At 43.1% G+C, this 22,329-nt stretch overlaps 1 long non-coding RNA gene across 1 annotated transcript; it reads left to right on the top strand.

The window, feature by feature from the left end:
* Window positions 1-3,704: 3,704 nt before the first annotated feature.
* On the top strand, window positions 3,705-8,517 carry LOC116666083. The gene is made up of 3 exons (XR_004322958.1): window positions 3,705-4,004; window positions 4,117-4,285; window positions 8,390-8,517. It is a non-coding gene; the product is annotated as an uncharacterized LOC116666083 (long non-coding RNA).
* The last annotated feature ends 13,812 nt before the right edge of the window (window positions 8,518-22,329 follow it).

Raw genomic sequence — 22,329 nt, forward strand, 5'->3', positions numbered from 1 at the left:
GAAATCCTAGAAAGATGGCCACTCATGTTATGAAGCTTATAAATTTTCTGGGTAAATCTGTCAGTTGTGAAAAACCTAAAGGCAGAAAATGAGACACTCTTATGCTTTGACCTAAAGACTACAGAATATCCCTATCAAGACTCATGCATTCTTGGCCACTATTGCCTTCTAGAAAGAAATGAGCTCTGAAAGGAATGTGTTCCTTAACAGGAAGAAGGGAAGGGGATAGAAAGAATGTATGAACTGCAAGGTAAGGTACACAGGCACACTCATTCATTTACATGAGGAAACACAAACTTGGAGACACGCTTTCTAACAAAAAGTGTACACGTGGTTAGAAAAAGCAAAAATCAAACCTGGGTTGTGGCTTAACACCTTTGGTTTACAGGAATGATTGCATTAAAACTTCTACCAATAAAGAAGACACACAGATGACCGACAGGCATAAGAAAAGATGCTCAATATCCTAATTATTAGAGAAATGCAAATCAAAACTACAATAAGATATCATCTCACACTGGTCAGAATGGCCACCATCAAAAAGTCTGAAAATAATAAATACTGGAAAGGGTGTGGAGAAAAAGGAATCCTCCTACACTGTTGATGGGAATGTAAATTGGTGTAGTCACTATGGGGAACAGTATGGCAGTTCCTTAAAAAACTAAAAATAGAGTTGCCACAGATCCAGCAATCCCACTCTTGGGTATATATCTGGAGAAAACTCTAATTCAAAAAGATACATGTTAATAGCAGCACTATTTAAAATAGCCAAAACATGGAAGCAACCTATTGACAAAGTCCATTGACAGAGGAATGGTTAAAGAAGATGTGTTGTATGTACAATGGAATATTACTCAGCAATAAAAAAGAATGAGATAATGCCATTTGCAGCAACATGGGTAGACCTAGAGATTATCATATTAAGTGAAGTAATTTAGACAGAGAAAGACAAATATCATATGATATCACTTATATGTAGAATCTAAAAAGAAGACACGAACTTATTTACAAAACAGAAACAGACTCAGAGACATAGAAAACAAACTTATGGTCACCAGTAGGGAAGGGGGTGAGAAGGGATAAATTAGGAGTTTGAGATTTGCAGATGCTGACTGGTATATATAAAACAGATAAACAAGTTTATACTGTATAGCACAGGGAACTATATTTGATATCTTAAAGTATCTCATGGTAAAAAAAATATGAAAATGAATATATGTATGTTCATGTATGACTGAAGCATTGTGCTGTACACCAGAAATCAACACAACATTTTAAACTGACTATACTTCAATAAAATATATACAAAAAAAGAAAAACTTATTGTTATCAAAGGGTAAAGGTGGGGGAGGGATAAATTGGGAGTTTGGGGTTGACATATACACAATACTATACATAAAACAGATAAACGACAAGGACCTACTATATAGTACTGGGAACTATATTCAATATCTTGTAACAACCTATAATGGAAAAGAATTTGAAAAAGAGCATGTATATATATCTACATATAACTGAATCAGTTTGCTGTACACCTGTAACTAACAACTTTGTAAATCAGCTATACTTCAATTAAAAAAAATTCTACCAATAAATCATCCCTTTATTATTTAAGACAGCATTCCTATAAACTGCCATCAAAAAAGAAATGGTGCATACTTTTGCCACAGCTGGTAAGCTCAAGATATCTCAATTAAGATGAGAGACAGAAAAATTAGGCATAATGAATTGGGGTATGGGCTAATTGCACCTGGAAAGAGATGTAATCATAGGTTAATTGGTCTTTAATTGTGTGTGTTTTCTTTTGTTGGTATATATGTGTGTGATTACCAGAATATGCACATGCTTTAACTAAAAGAAACTTTGGATAAAAACAATATATTGTGCACCGCACCTCCTCGGATGATACACAGATGCTACAACCCTCAAAAGAGCTGTAGCCTCTAATGCTCCTGCAGAGGAAGCCCAGCAAGATAAGGACCATCCAAGGATCTGGTCTAGGGACTTCATTTAGGATCAGAATCTGACCTAATTAGGGGGAAAACATCCTCAGTTAAAGGGAGCTCTTCCTCAAAACATCCCCCAGTGGAACCTTGCTGCTGCCACGTTTCGATGGGTGCGGTCTCCCTCCTCTTCTTCCATGTCATGAGAGGATGTTACACTGATCCAGTCTCTGTTCCATCTCAGAGCATGGGCTTTTTGTTCTTTGATATTTTGATGAACAAGTGTTATATCTGGGCCTTTAAGCTGCTTTGAGGGTGAATGGAGATGTTGGGCTTTGTGTCCTGTGTTTATAAAAATCTTTCATTTTGTGCATTATGAAGAAGGGTAAGATTATGTTATGTACTTTAGGGATGGAAGCTAATAATTCTGACCAAATAGATGGACTGCAGTATATTTTATAGAGGCCAAATATTTCATGCCTGTCATCATGGCACTGGCCCAGCCAGGACATATCTTCCGAAGGGATTATACTTTCCAAATTGTTGATTTCAGTCTTTGCCTTGTGATTTCTTTCAGCCAGTGAAACATGAGTGGATTTAATGGGGCAGTGTGTGCCATCTCTGAGCAGAATTGTCCATCTTTTGGGGCCATAGTTCTTTGCTCACTACCCTGAGCCTTCTCGGTCCTAGATAATGCTGATCGCATTAACCTGAATCCCAGAAGGATGAGAGGAATAGACTTTTGTTGAGGTGAGTCATTAGTGTTTGGAGGCCATTTATTACTATGACATAATTGAGACTGAGATGATGCATAGACAGATTTGCTTTTTGTATCTTTAAGTTCTATGACCAGAGTTGTCTTGTTTAAAAACAATTATCTGAACATTTTAAGAAACCCACTTGCTGTAATTTTGTTAGAACGAAATAGCCCCCACTTTTCCCCCTGCCCCTCACTTTTTTTCAACTTCAGCAAATTTTTATGAGACTTAGAAGGGCATGAAATCTATTTTCTGAATGAAAAATTCCAAGAGACTTGTCCTTGTGTCATGTGTGAAGCCTAAGGAAGTACCCGTAAGTAAGGCCCACCATGATGGATATCACGGGGTGCTGTTTGCTCAGGTGGTCACATGATGCACAGAAAATGAGGGAATCTGCAGATTTGAGAGACAGAGACTCAGGATGTTGCCTATGTGTGGGAGAAAAGAGGAAATCTATCCAAATGTTTCCTTCATCCTGGAGAAGATGCTTATTTGTACTTGAGGAAGAAAGTAAAACAAAGGCTTTTCTGCATTTAGTTACCCAGATTCTAATCTATTTGTTTATTAAAAAGTGAAGACCAATCCACAGTCTCAGGACCAATATAATGGATGGCACTTTGACTCAGAATAACTGTGACATTGCAGATTTGTGCCCCATCAGAGAGGGGTGAGATACTCCAACCCTTGCAGTGAATGGGACAAAAGGGATGTGAAGACAAACTTTCTTCTGACAGCAGGTGAAGCATGTGAAAAATAAACGCTGTCTCTCCCAGGGCTGCACTCGTGATTATGGAGGTTGTGCATTGCACTTTTCCTGAACCACAACCTCCTCCACTGGAAGCAGTGGCCCTGTGGTTTATGTGTAAATCAAGGCTCTTCAGAATCTGCAATTCCTCCTTGGTCACTAAGAGACACCCTCTCTGCACTACCTAAGAGGCCCCCAGCCGTCCCACCAGCACAATACATTGCTCCTACAACTGTTACTTTACTCAAGCTTCCCCACCAGGGTGAACTAATGATGTGCTGACGTCCCACACGTTGATGTCCACAGGTAAAGTGAGCAATTGTCGTCACTTGACTACATATTTGTTGTCTGACCCTAATTACTTCATTTAACTTCTCTAATCCTAATTTTACTCCCTCATCTGCTCTTGTTTCATGTGAGTGTCTCAACCCTGAGTGGGGGGCCAGGTAAGAAGGAAGATCCTCCCCAGACTGTGAGCAGGGATTGCAGCCCTCCTCAGGCTCCAGCGCCCCCAGGCCCAACCAGGTGGGGAAGACGGTGATGTGGGGCATGCCCACGGTGAGTGGGGCTCATGGGTGGCTGGGAGAGCCTGCGCTGGGCAGAGACCTGCAGCATTTGGGTCAGGAACCACAGCGGCAGTGAGGTCTACCGGAGCGTCTTGTGTATGTAGGACACGCCAGGGCAGCTGCAGGCCCAGTACTGTTGTGTGCATGATGAAGACGTTCTCTCAGTTCCAGCTCCATGGTCTCCAGCTGGAGCCTGGTGCACCAGGAACGGCTGACACAGTGTGTAGTTCTCGCTGAACAAGCCTGTCTTCTGACTTCTAATCCGCCTGCAAGGTAGGTGCCAATTTCACCTCAGTTGGAGATAAGTCACTATGAATGAATGAAGCTGTGGATGGGGGGACATCAAGGCCATGTTTGTTGACAGCAGACTCAGATAGACTAGTTCACTGGAGGGAGGCCTCAGCAGCAGTGAAAATGGCTAGAGGCCCTGATGGCCCAGCCTAAATCTGAGACCCGGCAAATAGACCACCACCCACCACCCATATATACCTGACAAGCGCCTGTTGGGACAAGATTTCAGAGCTTCGCAGGCCACCTCATCATCACCCATAGTGCAGCTTTGGCGGATGGCGGATGCTGGGATGTGCGGTACTCTGGTGATCCCTGTGCTAAGCTGCTTCCAGGAGGGGCTACCTCCGCATATTTACTTTATCCCTAGGGTTTCCCCATGGCCCTCAGCCTCTGCCCCAAGAGGTACAACACAACACTGAATGGTAAGCCTGTGACACCCTGGCATGGAAGCAGGAGCAGCCTTGGGCTCAGGACACATGCATGTGGCTCAAAGAAGACCCAGAAGGGGCACCATGTTTTGGGGGCCTCAGAAAACATGGGCAGCCAAGGACACAGCCTTTGAGGCAGCCACAGTCATCCTCCATTGCTCACGTTCTTCTGGTGTCATCCTGTGCCACCCAGAGACAGGGACGTGTTCCAGGAGCATCAGCAGCCCCGTGGCCCTGAGCAGGTCAGGAAGAGTTGCCTGGGGAAACCATCTTGCAGGCCAGTGCTGAAGGACAACATGGACAGCATGGAAGGACAGTGCTGGGCTGTAGCCCTGCTGGGCACTCTGTCCAGCCACCATCCACTGCCTGCCCACAGCTCCTCTGTGTTGGACATGATGCAGGACAGGGGAGTGTCACCAAGCTGAACAGCACTTCCCTCAGTAGTGTGGGTTGGGACTGGTGGTAGCAGTGACATGGTTCAGTAGCCAGACTTTCTGAGCAAGGACACCTCCATTCACTGCTCCAACTCACCTGTATGGGTACTGTGGACAAACAAACCTTAGGTGGGTGGGGGCGGGGTTGCCTGTAATGAGGGTGACCAGTAGCTCACAAGACCCAGTCGATACAGGAGGAGAGGGGGAGGGGGAGGGCATCTTCCCGGACAGAATTTCCCTGATGGCCCCACCCAGTCTACAGTGGCTGAAGGAATTTGTTCTGACCATTTCAAGGGCCCACCAATGACACTGTTCCCTGTCCTGCTACTGAGTTTCTTGTTGGTCCCCCTCCAAATTTTCCTTGATTTGGCAGCTGCTGCCTCTGCTGAAGGGCTTTATTATAGGGTTTCCAGTTGTGCCAGGTGATTCTGGAGTAAGTTCATAGAAACAGACATTTTCTCTGGATTGTGTGCTGTCAAGAATCAGGGATAATTCTATATTGGTATGTTAATGAATCTTATTTGTAGGGAGGGAAATGAGTAAGGCTAGAGCTGTAATGGCACTCATACTGGTCAGGAGAGCAGATGGTTGGTATTCTGTGGTTTAGACCGTGTTCCAGTTTGCCCGTGACAGGATCACAGAGTGATCATGTTTGGATATTGATCCATCGAGGTCATAGAGTGGGCTTACCTGATGTTGACAGTCTACAAAAACATCTGTGTTCTGCAGAGGAATGCCAGGACGCAATAGGGCACAGGCTAGCTCCCAGATGTCAGGACTGGCTTTACTTGTTCTCACACATTTCATGGAGAAGCAGGGGCAGGAGATGAGCTGGAGAATTGCAGCCCGTCTGCTGGGTCCCTTGTGGTGTCTGCTCTCAAATACGGGTCCAGAGTAAAGATAGAAGGAAAAGAGGCATTGTCAGAACATAATGGAGCCATACAGAGCCTGACTTCGGGAGGAGGAGAGCCTGGGCTGATGGCATCCAGAACCTTTTGCAAAGGGAAGCAGCCAGTATTCAGGAGCCAGGGAGTTCTGGGCCATTCCCCGAAGAACTGCCTCCTTCCATTCTCTCCTGTGGTCTGACCCCTCCCCTCCTCCATCAGGAACAGATGTCACTTTCCTCCCTTTTCTCCAGCTCTCCTCTATCTATTGCTGCCACCTGTCACTCTCACATCAGCCGTCTCAGTCCAAGAAACTGTATAAATGTCAGCCCCACAGGGGTGAGGGCTGGGACCTGCTGAGGCTCCCTCACTGCCAGATGCCAGCTTGGAGGGGGCAAGGGAGAAGCAGAGGGCTGAGCAGGGGCCCCACATTTGCGTGTTGCAGTGCTCATCCAGTGGCGCATCTGAGAATATTCCGAAGAGGCAGCGAAATTGATGTGAGATGGAAATTTCTATTATGAAAAGCATTTTGCATAAAATATTCACAACATTTCAATTCAGAAAAAGAAAGATTTTGGCTCTTACTCTGAAAATAAATGTTAAACCATTCATGATTTAACAGAATAAAAAGTCACTCTACCCACTGGGTCCAGCAGGACTCTGTGTGTGTGTGTGTGTGTGTGTGTGTTTGCACACATTGTTTTGATAAACTTTGGGTGCCAAGTTGACTGTTGAGTCATTCTCAGCTGTGCATAGGGAGCTGCCTCCCTTAGAGACAAATTTCCTCATGGGTTTTGCAGTACATCTTCATGAAACAAGTCTTGCTCATTCTTTTTTGTGCTCAGAAGGCTTTTTTTCTTTTTTAAGGGGGCATGACTTCTTATTGCCCAGATTTTGTTCTCAAGCTCTTTACTTAAGGAATGACCAGGAAAGATGTTTGTAATTACTGAATGTTAGCATATGAGACTAATTCAACTAACCAATGGATAAATAAAATGTGGGATATCTATACAGTGCAATGTTATTCAGACATATAAATGAATACCTGCAATGAATACATGGACGAACCTCGCTGAGTGAAAATCACTATGCTGAGTGAAAGAAGCCAGACACAAAAGAACACACATTGTTTGATTCCATTTGTATGAAATTCCAGGATAGAAAAATCCGTAGAGACAGAAAGTAGGTTAGCATTTTGCAGGGACTGGGAGGAGTGAGAATGGGGAGTGACTGCTAACTGATAGAGGATTTCTCTTTAGAGATTATGAAAATTAAAAAAATATTAGCTAACGTTGATGGTTGCACAACTCTTTGAATGAGTAAAAACTACTGGATTGCACACCCTAAAAGGATAAATTTTATGGTAAATAAATTATACCTCAATAAAACTGGAATGAAAAAGAGACTAGCTTGTGAAAACATAATATAATGGAAAAAAAGGGTCATGAGATATTCCATCACCTGTGTAAATGAATGTGTAGTGGAAACTTTCCAAAGACAATTAACATTGCAAATGTGTTTAAAATGAAAGTGTAAGAGAGTCACACTTTAAGTGTGGTAAAACTTAATCCCATTAGTATTAACACTTGTCAACATCTCATACTGATCACACATTTTAGATTAAGAGTGTGATTGACTATAATTTGAATATTTATATAAAGTATCTTTGACCAGAAAAAATATTTTAAGATGTGCATTTAATTTTGTGAATAATTTAAATTTTTCAAATGAGGATATTAACACTTATTGGAAATGTCAAGCGTATGGAATGAGTAATTTGATATGATTATGTTGAAAATAAAAGGACATTAAAACATGACACAAAAGCACCCTTCATTTCCAAGTTATTCACTTTCTTTTCTGAGTCAAACAGAAAATGACATCAATATAAGGAACATCACTTTATTTATTGGCCTGTAGATATTACATATGATTCTATATAAGTGTTAATGATAAACTTGAAAAATATTGCCCTAAAAGATTATGAAAATATAATATTTTATCAATCACTAATATAATATTGATGTTAATAAAATATTATAAATTCAAAATTATTTCTATTAATCAGTATTTTAATAGTACTACCTAATTATTATACTGATAAAATTGAATTATTTTGTTATTAATATTATTTTAAAACCCAGTATCAATAATACAGGCCCAGATGATGTAATGTTAATAAAATTGGATTTCACAATATGTTTACCATTAGAATACTAAATTATAACTCATGTTTAATATTTTTGTTAATTATTCACTCATTAAAATTAAAATTGCTACATCATTTAAATTTTCCCTTCCATTCTTCTAATGCTTTAACATCATTCTGGTTTTTCCAAGATCTTCATGCTACTTTTCTCTTGATTCCCGGACTTGATAAAAACCAACATACCACTGAGTCCTGCTGTTCTAAAATCTGAGGCCTCTTGCTGCCTGGGTGCTGCACAAAGAAATGTAAGTAGATTTTAATGTATTAATTATATTATATTTCTTATATTCAAATTAAGAAGTTCAAATAAAATGTGACATTTCCAAGAACATAAACTTTATTAAAAAATAATGAAACTGGTTACGTACGAAATTCGATCCTGGGGCCCTTTTCAGAACTGTTTCATATGCATATGAATGTGACGCACCAGCAACACTCCCCCGGAGTAAATTGGTTAAGCGGCCATGGCTGGGACGCTGACGACCTGGGAGACAATTTGAGACCCTTTGTTAAATATTGCTTTAGGCTAAAATCTAGAAAACTTGACATAAGTAGCCAAAACCTTCATAATGGTATTTAGATCTTCAGATTGCTTTACTCCTAACTTTTATGTCCTATCACACCTTCTTGTCTCTAACCATGCATCTATCACAGCACACACTTCACACTGAGAAATAATCGACTGTGGCATTTTCTTCACATTACTGATAATATAACACACTATATATATATATGAATATGGATAACTATGAATGCATGTACATTTATTTATAGAACACTTATACACTTATATACCCTGATAATATTCTTCTGTTATTTTGTCTAAGAAGAATGCCACTTGCCTTTCTAAAACCTGATGTGTCCTAAATATCCTATCAGTTGGAAGGAATACAAAACAAATAGTCTATCCAAATAATCAGGTCTCGATTCTAAACTCTCTCCTCTTTTCTAATTTTGTTTTTCTTAATTATTCACACATCTGCCACTCCACTGAAGAAATACAAAACTGTCATTCAAGAGAAGGCTGTTTGCTGAAACTCAGATTCTATATTTTGTTTTAAAGCTCTCTGTTTAGTACAATTATTTATTTAACAGAAAAAAAAGATTTTTTGTTTTTTGGAACAAACCATGAAATCATGCTGAATAGCTTTCAGTTTACTATGGAATGTATATGCATTTGCTACATGCCTCTCTCCTCCACCCAAATCCAATTTTAAGATATCCCTATGTTGGATTTAACATCATAATTAAAAATTCATAAACTTATGCCTATTACACCAAGAAGAATAAGAACTAAAGTTGTAAGGAAAGACATAATTGAAAATAGGACAAAAAAGATTGGTGGACACAGTGCCCAGAATGCTGTGCTGAGAAATAGATCTTTGCTGGGAGATATTTGCCTGGCCCCAAGTTGGCCTTGTCCTGGACACCATGAGATCACTCTGGCAATCAAGACTCAGCATTGTGTCTAGGAGTCAAGTCTATTTTTGGGTCAGAGGGCCAGGACCAGCCCACGTGGGAAATCTGTTTAGGTGCAGGCTGAAGAGGAAGAAACCCAGGCAGAGACAGTTCTAGAGCATCACCTAGGGTGAAAATACATTAAATGATGGAGACCCCATTACTTGGGTTAGTTGGGGACATATGTGCCAAACACCAAAGCATTTGTGATTCAGTGTGATCAAAGAAAACTTCAGTCATACGATCAGGCGAAATGTCATGATACAACTAAAAACTCACAATTCTTCTTTGGCTGTGGGGGGAGGATGCTTTCTCTGGGCTACTGTTTCCCCCCAAATAACAGCTGAGTAATTTGTTTTCAGAAACTAATAAACTGTTGATGGAAATACTTAATAAACAATCTATAGTAGAAATAGAAAAGAGTTTTATTTGAGCCAGACTGATGACTATAGCCTGGGAGACACAGATTCCAGAAGCACTTGATTTGTGCTCTGCTGGACTACAAAGTAGGGGAGGCTTATAAAGGCAAAACCCACAAAACTATGTAAGTTGTTTGTGAAGAATTAGAATTGGAGCTGGCAAGAAGTAAGGGTGCTTGTCAAGTAAGGATTGGTTGGGATCTGAAATAGATGCATTGTCACAAGAGGAGACCTTGAGACAGTTTGCAGCTGGCAGCTGCTAGCAGATATTGTTTCAAAAACAGCTGATGATGTCATTGAGTTTGTCCAGTTCAGAACTTTCATGTTCTCAGTAGTGCAGGAAGTTTTTTAAAACCACATTCACAATGGCCACCTAGCTCCATTTTGCTTGCCTGAACCACACTTACTCTATTTTGATTTTTAGATGCATTCTTTTCTTTAATGGTTAAAGCAGAGGTCCAATGCGTGTTTGATGAGCCACAAAACAGGCTGTTGTAGTTAGCATAAAGTTCAAGTTAAATCATGTGTAAGCCAGATGACTTCCCCATATCTCAATATGTGAAAATGTCTTCCATCAAAACCCTGGAAAAATTTTTAATGTAGAATTGATAGTAGTCTCACTCACTTGGGGCCAAGGTCAGAGACACGCGCTATTGCATGCTTTACGGCTTTCCCTGAAAGACAAGGAAGTGGTCGATATTCTGTTAATTTGAGCAACAAAATGCTTTTATTTCCAGTCCCCACCCCATTCAGGTTAGCTATTTCCCTCAGGTCTTGGGAAGGTGGCTCGCTGCAGCCCAGCTGCTGTAGGTGGTTATCTCTGCCCGTGAATGCTGTGACCTGGGCACTGACAATGTTGTGAGGACCGAAGGGGCAGCTGCCTGACCACAACCTTGTTTACGTCTCATGGCAGTTTGCTGTGGTGAGTGAGAAATGATCCCAGGAGAGGTCGGGGTTCCCAAGGCCCAGTTGTGGTGAGCTGGTCCTCAGTGGGGTCTTGTGCCTTCTGGACCACGTGCCTTTGCTCTGTCCTGGTGGAGGGCAGAGTTCTAAACTGTCCATGGACATCAGCTCCATCTGTCACTAGGTTGGCCAATCAGTAGCTGAGGGTTGAGGTGGCCCCCTGAGGATAGGGGAGGGTCGGCAGCTTGGCTGGGGTCCTTTCCACTCCTGAGGCAAGACTTGGGGTAGCGAGGGAGAGGTGAAGGGCGTCAGGACAGAGACAGGTCTCTGCAGGCTTAAAGAGATACTTTCATCATCATAGTTTGGCCTTCAGCTGGCTGGGTTTGGAACTTCAGCCTGAGGAGGGTGAAGCATTGTGGTCTCAGGGTTAAATCTGAGTTTAGATTCCCTCTCATGCATCACAGTGACTCTGTTTCATCTGCTTTCTCATTTACTGATGTGTGCACCCTGAAAGGCTGGTTCTAAGTAATATTTGTCAGGGTTACAGTGGGTCAGCAGGGCATGGAAGCATGGAGTAGGGTGCTGTAGGAAAAAAGTGTGCGAAACTGGGTTGCCTTTGGGGGAAATAGTCCATTCCGTGCTGGTAATCTCTGTGCAGAGCTGGATTCTGAGGATGAAGGCTGAATGTGGCTGAGTCCACAGGACAGGTCTCTCAGTGCTGTTTGTATGCTAAACACACAATGCATACTGAAGGAAGTAATGCTTGGCCTATAAAAGTTTTCGCAGCCTACTTTCTTTCTGAACCAAAAATAACTTAGTTAACTATATTAGTCTTATAACTAGAGTCACTTCAGCTCTTGGTGCACAGAAGTAAACTTTGTCTTTCAAATCTCTCTAGTTGTAAGACTGCTCACTAGTTACAGGACATTAATAAACATTCATCACTGAAATACTGTCCTTACACAGCTTAGACAGAGAGGAAAAGGAAACAAGGCACTCACCATATTTACTCCCAAGTGAAATCCATTTACGAAGCACCATCTTAGAAATTATAATTCTAGCAAGCTTCAACTTCAGTACATGTACAATTAGCAACAGTAGTGAAAACAGTAGCAACAGTAGTGAAAACAACTGCAAGAAAGTACAAAATTATATCAAAAGAGAGAAAAATATTTGTTTCCAGATTAAATAGTAATGACAAAAATATTCTCTCTGTACTACCTAAAATCAGAATATATGGAAACATATTACTAATATAACTCATTTTGTATAATGAACATTTACAAAATGCTACTAATTTTCCATTTGAGATATTGTGTGATCGCTTAAATTATAGCGGGAAAGCAAAGAGAAAGAAATCAAAATTATTTCAGAAGAAAGCCAGAGTTCTTGCTGAGTTTCTGATTATTTTAGCAGACTTGTTATCAAGAACAAAGATGCTGTCATTATACCACCTACAAATAATAACAAGAAAATATTTAATTTTGAGAGTCATGCTGAATAATCTGTGGTTTTAGAGCACTGGGAATTACAATCCTTTCAAGTTCCCACACGGAGCAGTGAGTGGTCTGGGAAAGCCCTGCAGGTCACTAACGGCTGGAAGTGAGGCAGAGACATGTCCACACTCTGAACTTGTGAAGAGGCTGATTCAGATGTTGGTACCATGAACTAGTGAATGTGAGTGCTCAGAGCAAGGCAGTGGTTGGGGAATCACTCACTGACGTTTACCTGCTATCATTTCAGAGAAGCCCCCAAATGTTTCTTTGTTCTAATACTACCTAAGGTAGTATTACTCACATCTATTCCAGTGGTAAGCTCCAGAATCTTTTGTCCATGTACAAAAAGTATCCCCTAGTTGATGACCTTCGCAGTGTTTCTCTACCACTCATGCTGAGACAGAAGTGCCCCCTCCACCCCTGGTTTCCCTCACCCCAGGGTCAGTTCTTGCCATCTGCACTCAAAGCTCTCTGCTGAACCCCTCCCCTCCCCTGTCCCCATTGATGGCTGAATCTGCCCTGAAAAGTGTTCTCCTATCCCTCCAACCTGCACACACCTGGCCCCAGCCAATGCTTATTCACAGTCCTCCTCCTCAGTGAATGATGCTTACCACTTCCCAGGAAAGGTCCTCATACTCTCAGAACTTTGGAGCAATCTATAAGGCAAACGCCGTTTAAACACAGGCAAACTGTTTTTCAGAGTGGGGAATACATAGGATTTGGGGGTAGAGGTCCCAGATTTAATGCCAGGTATGTCATTGGCTTACTTTCTGATAACAAAAATAGCGGCTTACATGGAGGGTTTACTATGTGCCAAGAGTTTTCCATATATTCATCTCATTTAACCTGTACAACAACCTTGAGCCCTGCTAAGAGTTGAGGAAGTTGAGGGGATTAAGAGTTGAAATAACATGTCCTGAGTACCCAGCTTGGAAGGTGCAGAGGTGAGACTGACCCCCAAGACAGTCTGGCTTCAGAGCCTGACCTGTCAACCAGCTGTGAATATTGAAGGACCTGGAGCTTGACTGAACCTCAGTTTCTTCACCCCTGTCTGCAGTTCCTTTTCTCGAGGATAGCTGGCTGTGAGGGGATTGAAAGGGATAAATAACAACACGGTGTGGAGGCAATATGGCGCTCTGTGCTTTGTGAGCTGTGTGCTCACAGACATTAGTTACCACACCTGGGGAAGACCTGGTGGGCGCTGGCCCTTTCCTGCCTCTCACTAGGGACTTTCCAAGCCAGCTGAAACCCTCTGGGTCCCAGGGTCCAGTGGTTTTTCCTTTACCACAAAAGCACCCAAGCTCTTTGCTGCTCAGCTGTGGTTGAGGAGTCCAGTGGTCACTCTACTATGTTTCTTTCCTCAGCATCTCATTTCTCTTTTCCCACAACCTTGGGATCCCCAGCCATCTCCATGACCTATGTTAATGTGCAGTCACAGGACTCACTGTTAAGGGTTGACCTCAAAGGGACTGGCCCATCACCCGTGCATGAAGTTGGGGAAGTCTGTAAGACAAAGCTGGGGTTCCTCAGGGAACACGTGGGCAGTGGGGAACAACAGGGTCCCAGGGAAGGCTCTGAGGATGCACCCACAGGTGTGCGTGTCCTGCACTGGGAGGCCCAGAACGGCCTTCCTCTGATGTGTAGACAGGTCTGAGGTCTCAGGTCTTCCCACTGAATCCACTTGTTCATTTCTTACTCAGTCCTCTAGGTCCTTAATCAATGTCTGTCATGTGCCAGACAGGAGAGAGGGCTCAATGGGAATAAGATAATCTGTCTTGATAATCTTTACAGTTCAGAGGAAAATGCAGACAAGGAACAAACATGGAAATACAGTAATTTCAGAGAGGATGAGTGCTATGAGGCCATAAATAGGGCGAAGGGGTAGGGAGGGAGGCAGTGAGCACAGTCACTAGCCCTTCAGCGGCTGGGGAAGGACACTTTGAGAAGACAGGAGCAGAGTTGGTTTCTAAATGATGAAGGCAGCCACCCAATTGTTTGGGGAAAGGCGTTCTTGACAGAGGAAATAGCCAGTGCAAGGCTTTGAGAAAAAAACTGACCTTGATATATTAACAGAACATTAGGAAGCCCTTCCCTGATGGAAGGCAGAGTTCTAAACTGTCCATGGACGTCAGTTCTGTCACTGGGTGGCTGAGAGGATGAAGGTGGCAACCCGGGAGGGGCAGGGGTTGACAGCTTGGCCTCTGAGATCCTTTCTAACCCCAAGTCCACACTTCTGATGAGGACAGGTGGTGAAGGACAAGGAAGAGAGAAGGGGATCTGGGTCCTGAAAAAAAGCTTCATTACAGTCATATTCTTGCCATGGGCTGGCCTGGCTGAAAGGTGCTACCTGGGTAGGGGCCCACATGGGGCACATTTCAGAGTTAAGATTAAGGTTCTGTCTTTTGTTGTTGTTGTTGTTGTTGTTGTTGTTATCTGAGATAAGATTAAGGTTATATCTTGAGCGTCATCCCCGGGAGTTTAGCTTGAGGAGGATAAAAAACTTAGAGTCATAGAGTTAAATCTGAGTTCAGTGTCCCTCACTGTGATGACTCCATGTCTTCTACACCAAACTTAACCGAAACGTGTTCCTCAAAAGGCTGGTTCTGGGAGATGTCGATCAGGGTGGTGGTGGTGGTGGTGGCAGAGGGTGGGTGGAGAACATTGCCTCCTAAGAGTGAGAAACCAGGCTGCCTCTGGAGGAGAACGCCTCCTCTGAACTGCTAGTCCAGGCCCAGAGTTCCATGCTGAGGATGAAGGGGGGAGGTGGCAAAACTCTCAGGGGGCAGGTCTCTTTGGAGCCTCTAGTACAAAACTGTACAAGATGAATGCTGAAGAAAGGGATGCTGGGCCATGTAAAATATTTCACTGCCTACTTTTTCTTAAATCAAAAATCTATTTTATTAAACATATTAATGTCATAACTAGAGCAACTCAGCACTTGTTACATTGGAATAAACTTTGCCTTCTGAATCTTTCTCGTTGTGAATCCACTCATGTAAAATTCCCTCTTTACGTTCACGTTATGGGGCCTTGTGAAACAGAACCAACCAAAATACTGCCCTTAATTAAATACTAGCCATGAAAGCAGGAGAGAAAAAAAAAATCTAAATCATTTTAGAAAAAAGAAAATTCTATGCTTCTGATTATTTTAGTGGACTTGTTAGGTGCCACAAAATACTGTGATTACACCACCTACAAATAGAACAACATGGGAGCACATCTAGGAGTCACGTGGAAATAATCTACAGTTGTGGAGCATTATCTAAGAATTACAATTCTATCCAGTTCCCGCATGGAGCAGTTAGTGGTCTGTGGAAAGCTCTGTGGGTCACTAATGGCCAGGAGTGAGGCAGAAACATCGCCACCCTCGGAACTTGAAAAGAGGCTCAGACCCAAATGACAGTGACACCAGATGGTGACACGGATTAGTGGATGTGAGTGCTCAGAGCAGGGCAGAGGGGCACTCACTGGGTTTCAGCTGTTCCTGTTGCAGAGAAGCACACAAGTTTATTTGCAGTATTTCCTTTACTTACTTTACTACCCTCTCACATTTATTCCCATAGTTCTTCCAATATGTTTTGCCAAGTTCCACAAAGAATCCCCACTGTGGTTCTAATTAGGATTGCATTTGCTAATTACACTCCCACTGTTTCTTCCCCACTCACAGTGAGCCCAAAATGACCCCCTCTACCCTTGGTTTCCCTCGGCTCCAGAGACTGTTCTTGTGATCCGCAGTCAAGGCTGAACCCATTTCCATCTGCGCCCACTGATGTTTGGATCCGCCTCTGGAAAGGCCTGCTTTCCACCTGCGCACACCTGGCCCGAGCACACGCTTATTCACGATCTCCGGGGCCCCTCCTCCTGAGTAAAGGACCGTTTCCCTCCATGAGAGGTCTTCTTACCCTAAACATTTTGAAGCAGTCTGCCAGCCAGTAAAAGCTTAAACCGGCAAAACAGCTTTTCAGAGAGTGGGAAATGAATGGGATTTGGGGGTGGAAGTCCCAGATTCAGTGCCAGTTATATCAATAACTTAGAGTGTGGCGATAAAAATAGGAACTTGTTTCACCATGTGCCAAGAGTTTTGCATAAATTCATCTCATTTAACCGGCACCTCTCTATGTTACAGTTGAGAGATTCGAGGGAGTGGGTTTAAGTGATTGTGCCCACAGGCACCCGGTGTGGAAGGTGCCGAGGTGAGCCCAGTGCCCAGGCAGTCTGGCTTCAGAGCCTGAGTTGACAACCACCTCTCAGTGTTTCCTAAATTTGAGCTTGTTTGAACCTCATTTTCCTCATCTCTGCATGTAACCCCTGCACTAGAGGGGAGCCATCAGGGAGGCTTATAGGTGATGAAGTAGAAGACAACGTGGAGCATCTATGCAGGTCTGGGCTGAGTGACTTCTGGGCCTCGCAGATACTAGTCATGACTCCCAGGAGTCACTGAGTGATAAGTGCTTGCAGGTCCCTTTTCACTAGGGGCTCTCCAAACCAGTGACATAATCTGGGCTCCTGAGGTCCAGCAACTTCTCCTTTACCACAGAAGCATGTGAACTCTTTCCTGCTCAGTACTGTGGTACAGGAGGCAGTGGCCACCCTCCCATGCCTTTCTTAATGCCGCCTTCCTCCTTCCACACAACCTGGAGCTTCCCCTGCTCTCTACATGAACCTCATGAATGTGCAGTCTTCGGCTCGAAACCCATGCATGAGAGAGGAGCCCTGAACAGGACACAGCCTGGGTTCCTCAGGGAACATTTGGGTAGTGAGAGCAGCTGGGTCCCAGGTCAGGCTCCGAGGAGGCCACGGGTGTGTGGGTCCTACCCTGGGAGGCCCAGAATGTCCTTACTCTGATGTTTGGGCAGGTCTGAGTTTTCATGAGTCTTTTCATGAGTCTTCTCACCGGATCCACTTGTTCATTTCTTGCTCAATTCCTCAAATCCCCAGTGAGTGTCATGTACCAGACAGGAGAGGGCTCAGTGGGAATAAGATGATCTCTTTGTCCTCTTGTTCCTTATAGTGCAGAGTGTGATGCAGAAAATACATGTGGATAAACATGGAAATAAAATGATTTCAGAAAAGATGAATGCTAGGAGGCAATAAATAGGGCAAAGGATTAGAGAGAGTTGGAGGAAGTGCCATCACGAAGCTATAGTGGTCAGGAAAGTACATGTTAAGAAGACAGGGTCAGAGTTCGGGTGTAAATGGAGCGGGCCTCCACTGATCTGGGGAAAGGCATTCCTGGCAAAGGAAATAACACAAGTGAAGGTGAGATGCTGATTTAGCAGAAGGATGGTCAGTGGCTGTATAGGAGGGGCTTGGGCATGTATAGGCCTGGACCAGGACACATACCACCTCGGGGGTCACAGGAGCACATATTTGAGTCTCATTGTGATTTGGATGCATTGATGGGCTTTGAGAGGTGTGGCCTCATGGTCTCATTTAGGATTTTAAAATGTTCCATTGATTGCGCAGTTGTGAAGTTGAGACAGTTCAGGGAGGGAGAGGTGAAGGCTGATTCTGGCCTTGGAGGTCCTTTTCCAACCCCAGATCCAGGCTTGTGATGGGCAGAGTGGTACAGCACCCAGGACAGGGACAGGTGAGGGAATCAGGGGGCCTGAAGAAAACCTTGTCACCTTTATGATTTTGTCTGGGTCAGGCCTGGGTGAAGAGTGGCTGGGTTTAACCTGTGAACTCTATTAGCCCTGGCTCCCATCTCTCCTCCCGCCCCAGGTGCACCTTTCAGAGTCAAGGTTAAAGTTGCCTCCAGTCACCACCCCAAGGGCTTTAGGTTGTGGAGGTTGAAGCAACTGTGGCTTCAGGGTTAAATCTGATTCACATTTACATCAGGACCAAAATAATCTACAATCCTAATCATTGTAATCCTATCAGGTCTCCTTTGGAGATGTGTATGTCACTTTATATAAAGGCAATAAACTAACAGAGGACAAAAAACAAATTATTTTAAAAAGAAAGTCAAAATAAAATATTAGTTGGTTTCCTGGATTATTTTAGAAGACCTGTTAAAAACAACAAACTGTAATTATGCTGCTTGCCAACAGAATAAAATGGAAGCAATTAATTTAACATCATATTGAAATAATCTACAGGTCTAGAACATTATCCACGAAGCATAATCCCATGTGGTTTTCATTTTAGACATTATATAATTGCTTAATAGCAATAAAACTAAAATAGAAAAAATACTTTAATAGAGACAAAAAGAGCATCTGGCTGTGGTTCTGGTTCTGTAGCTGCAGACTCAGTAGAAAGTGGAGGGGACTTGGAGGGGACTGACTTCCGTTTTTAGGCTATGTGAACAGCCTTTGGTGCAAAGACATTTCTTGTGGCCGATGGAAGATGGGGAGGAAGTACAGGGCCTCCATGAAGATTTCTAGGCAATTTCTTCCAGAATTTCTGGAACGGGGGAAGACCAGAAAGTCCCTTTCTCTGGAGCTGCTCCCATACCCTCTCTAGAATATCTTAAGTTTTACAAGGTGTAAGGTGGAGGATCAGAGCCTGGGCCAGTGGAATTCCCATCCCATGATTTATGAATCAAAAGTAAGTCCCCAGCTGCTCTCTGTACCAGGGCAGACCTCTCTCAATCTTGAGAAAGATCTGCTGTGTCAGGATGAAGCTGACCTGCTGGAGGAATCTGTTCCCTGGGCTCCTGGTCCTTGGAGGGACCCTGGTTCCTCAACCAGCCACAGCCTGGGACTTCTTCTTCCTTGAGGACCTGGACATCCAGAGGATGCCTGGTGGTCCTCTCTGTCCTCTACCCAGTGTCCTATTTGCAACATCAGGGACATAAGGATATTTTCTGAAACCTTACATTCTTCCTCAGTTTATTTGTCTCAGGTATACATTTTCTTTTCTTAAGCTATGGAGGGGCACTGTACAGAATTCAGTGAACAGAGCTTGTGTCTCATTGTCATGAACTTTTCTCTAAATGGGCTTTGATAATAACGTGTGATTCTTCCAAATTATCCTAAAAGAATTCTGGGTTGTATTTTGCAGATGTCCAGCTCTTCACATTCATGGCTGGTCTTGTCATCTGCTTTTGAAAGATTCTACTGTACCTTTCTTTGCAGGTACATTCCCTCTATGTCAAGAATCTGGTGAACATTATTTTTTTCCTGATGTGGTTCAAGGAGGACTTTAAGTTTCCACCGGAGCTGTGACATGTCCCTTTTTAATTGTGCTGTTTTTCTGACTGCAGTGAAACTTTCCCAGTTTGGAGACATTTCGTATGAAATTTAAGGGCATCAATTATTTCATATTCCTCCGTTCAGTTAGACTGCAATTGGTTTCTTTCTTCTTCAAGAGTTTTAAAATAAGTTTTAAATAAGTATTTAACTCAGTCATATCAATCATAGTCTTCAAAACTGCCTTTGGTTCATCATTCATGTGGTTTCTGTTTTCTAGTGAACTTGTTACATCCAATTCCAGGCTCCCACCATTCACATGTCTTCTCCAGGAGTAGGTGCCCGATCCCCTGTCCTCCCCAATGTGCACCCAGAAACTTGATCGGCTTTTAAAAAAAGACTTTTGTATATCTTTTTTTTTTCTGTATAATAAATGTGCTCACTCATTCAGCTTTTCTTGGTTTAAAACAGTGTTAGGCTTCCTTGAAGATGAGAATTTTCATCCAAAGCATCCCACAGAGATCCCTGAATTTCTTCTTCATTTTCCTGTTGGATTTTGAAGGATGTAACAGAAGCACCTACGTGATTTTTTGTCCTCTGCTGTACCTTGCAAAGACTGAATTTTTCTGGTAATGTCAGCCATTAGATCAACTTGTTTTACATTTTGAGATTTGTCGTCTTTTGGTAGTTTTTGGAATGTCCACTTTACACCCAAGAAAAGGGTTAGTTGTTTCTAGGTCTTTATTCATAGCCTCCAATTTTCTTATTGCTGATACCGTGGTCTCCTAAAGGGGTTCACTGAAGTTGACTCAAACTCTAAATTCATTTTCAACGAGGCAAAGCTTCTCAAAGATATGTTGTCTTTCCTCTAGAGGGGCAGAGTCTTCAGTGTCCAGTTTGTCTTTATTTGAATGAGATCAGACCTTGATAATGATAATTCTAACTATGACCATTATGACTGCCATCAAATACAGCAAAGAGCAAAGCGCTGGGTCTGGTGTATGGTCCCTTGGAAGCCCCCCACTGACTAGCTCCACATCCCCGGGACCAGCAGGGCACACAGCATCAAAAATACTGTGGCATTGCCTCATGTCTAGAACACTTCTGGTCACAACAGGCTTCAGAGAACACTGAGAGCATTGTGCCTGGAACCACACCAGTGCCTGGCAGCCAGGCAGACTTCAGCTGAGGTGAGGGAGAGGAACAAATATAGTAAATCCTGGCCAATGCTCTTTTTCCAAACAGCTTTATTTAGGTACATTTTACATGTAAACAACTTGCTGCTCCCAAATGTGTGAGTCAATGATTTAAGGAAATTTACCAAGTGGTGCAGCAACCAGCATTAGTGTGCTTTAGAATCTTTTAATCACCACAGTGAGAATCCCCATGTCCAATGTTTCAGTCAACCTGACACTTCGTTCTTCATCTTCTTCTGTTTCTGACTTTGGCAGACCCTGTCCCTCCTGGGGGATGGGCTTCAGGCTGAGGTGGGAATAAGGGAGGTGGGAGCACAACTGTCTCAAGATCACAGATCACAGAGTCAAGCTCTCTTGCCATCCTCTGGTGCCCACTGGCTCCACACTTGTCATCCCCACACAGGAATATGCTTTGTCTTTACATGGGACATGGCTTTGTTTGGATCCAGGGCTGGTCACAGCACTCAAACCAGCAGCCTGATCTGGTTGTGTGGCAGGACTGAGCTGATTCCAGATAAGGGAGGTGGAAACCCACGTTATGTTGGATCTCCTTCACCCAATAGCCTAGCCAAGGGTGACCCAGTGCCCCAGCTGCACCAACGTCACCCCATGAGCGCGAGTGCTGTGGACACTAGCTTGGCTCCTACCTGTTCCAAAGATAAGCAGACAGAGGCCCTGGCAGAGTGGACATGATCTTGGGAGGTGGAAGTGTGGACTCTACCCCTCTGCTGCTCTTGGGGACACTGGTGGCAAAGTGAAGTTGCCCTAGTGCCATCTGTGTATGTGGAAGTTTCAGGGTCCTGGGCTGGTGGGTACATCCCTGTCAGCCCCTGGCTTCACCCCTTACTGGGCATCCTGAGTTCAGACAATGCCTACGATGTTTTATTGAACAACTTTTTCTGGCAATGCAAAATATATGTGGACGAAGTCTGAGTTATTACACTAAAAAACTTTGAGCTCTTTGTGTTATATTTAAGCTCCAGCATCACTAAGGTTTTCTATTATGTTTTCTCTTGGAGTTTTATAGCTTAAGCTCCTAAAACTGGTCTATGATGCAACTTGAGTTAATTTTTGTTTATGGTGTGAGATTTAGGGTAGAGGTTTACATATATATTTTGTTTCAGTTCCATTTGGTGAAAGATTATTCTTTCCCATCAAATGGCCTTGGGGCCTTGGTGGAAAATCCATTTATATGTATGAGTCTATTTCTGCACTCACTATTCTGTCCTATTGATCTACTTGTCTATCCGTACAACAACTGCATGGTTTTGGTCACCGTAGCTTTATACTAAGCCTTAAAATCAGGTGGTTTAAGCTCTCCACTTTGTTCTTCCTTTTCAAAACTGGATATTATTCATCAGCATTTTTCAACCTTGGCTCTATTGGCATTTCGCACAGCATCATTCTTTGTGGGAGGTGTCCTAGACAGAGTAGGATGTTTAGCAGTATCTATATCCACTAGA

Source organism: Camelus ferus, chromosome 9 (genome assembly GCF_009834535.1).
Source record: "Camelus ferus isolate YT-003-E chromosome 9, BCGSAC_Cfer_1.0, whole genome shotgun sequence".
NCBI classification, from domain to species: Eukaryota; Metazoa; Chordata; class Mammalia; order Artiodactyla; family Camelidae; genus Camelus; species Camelus ferus.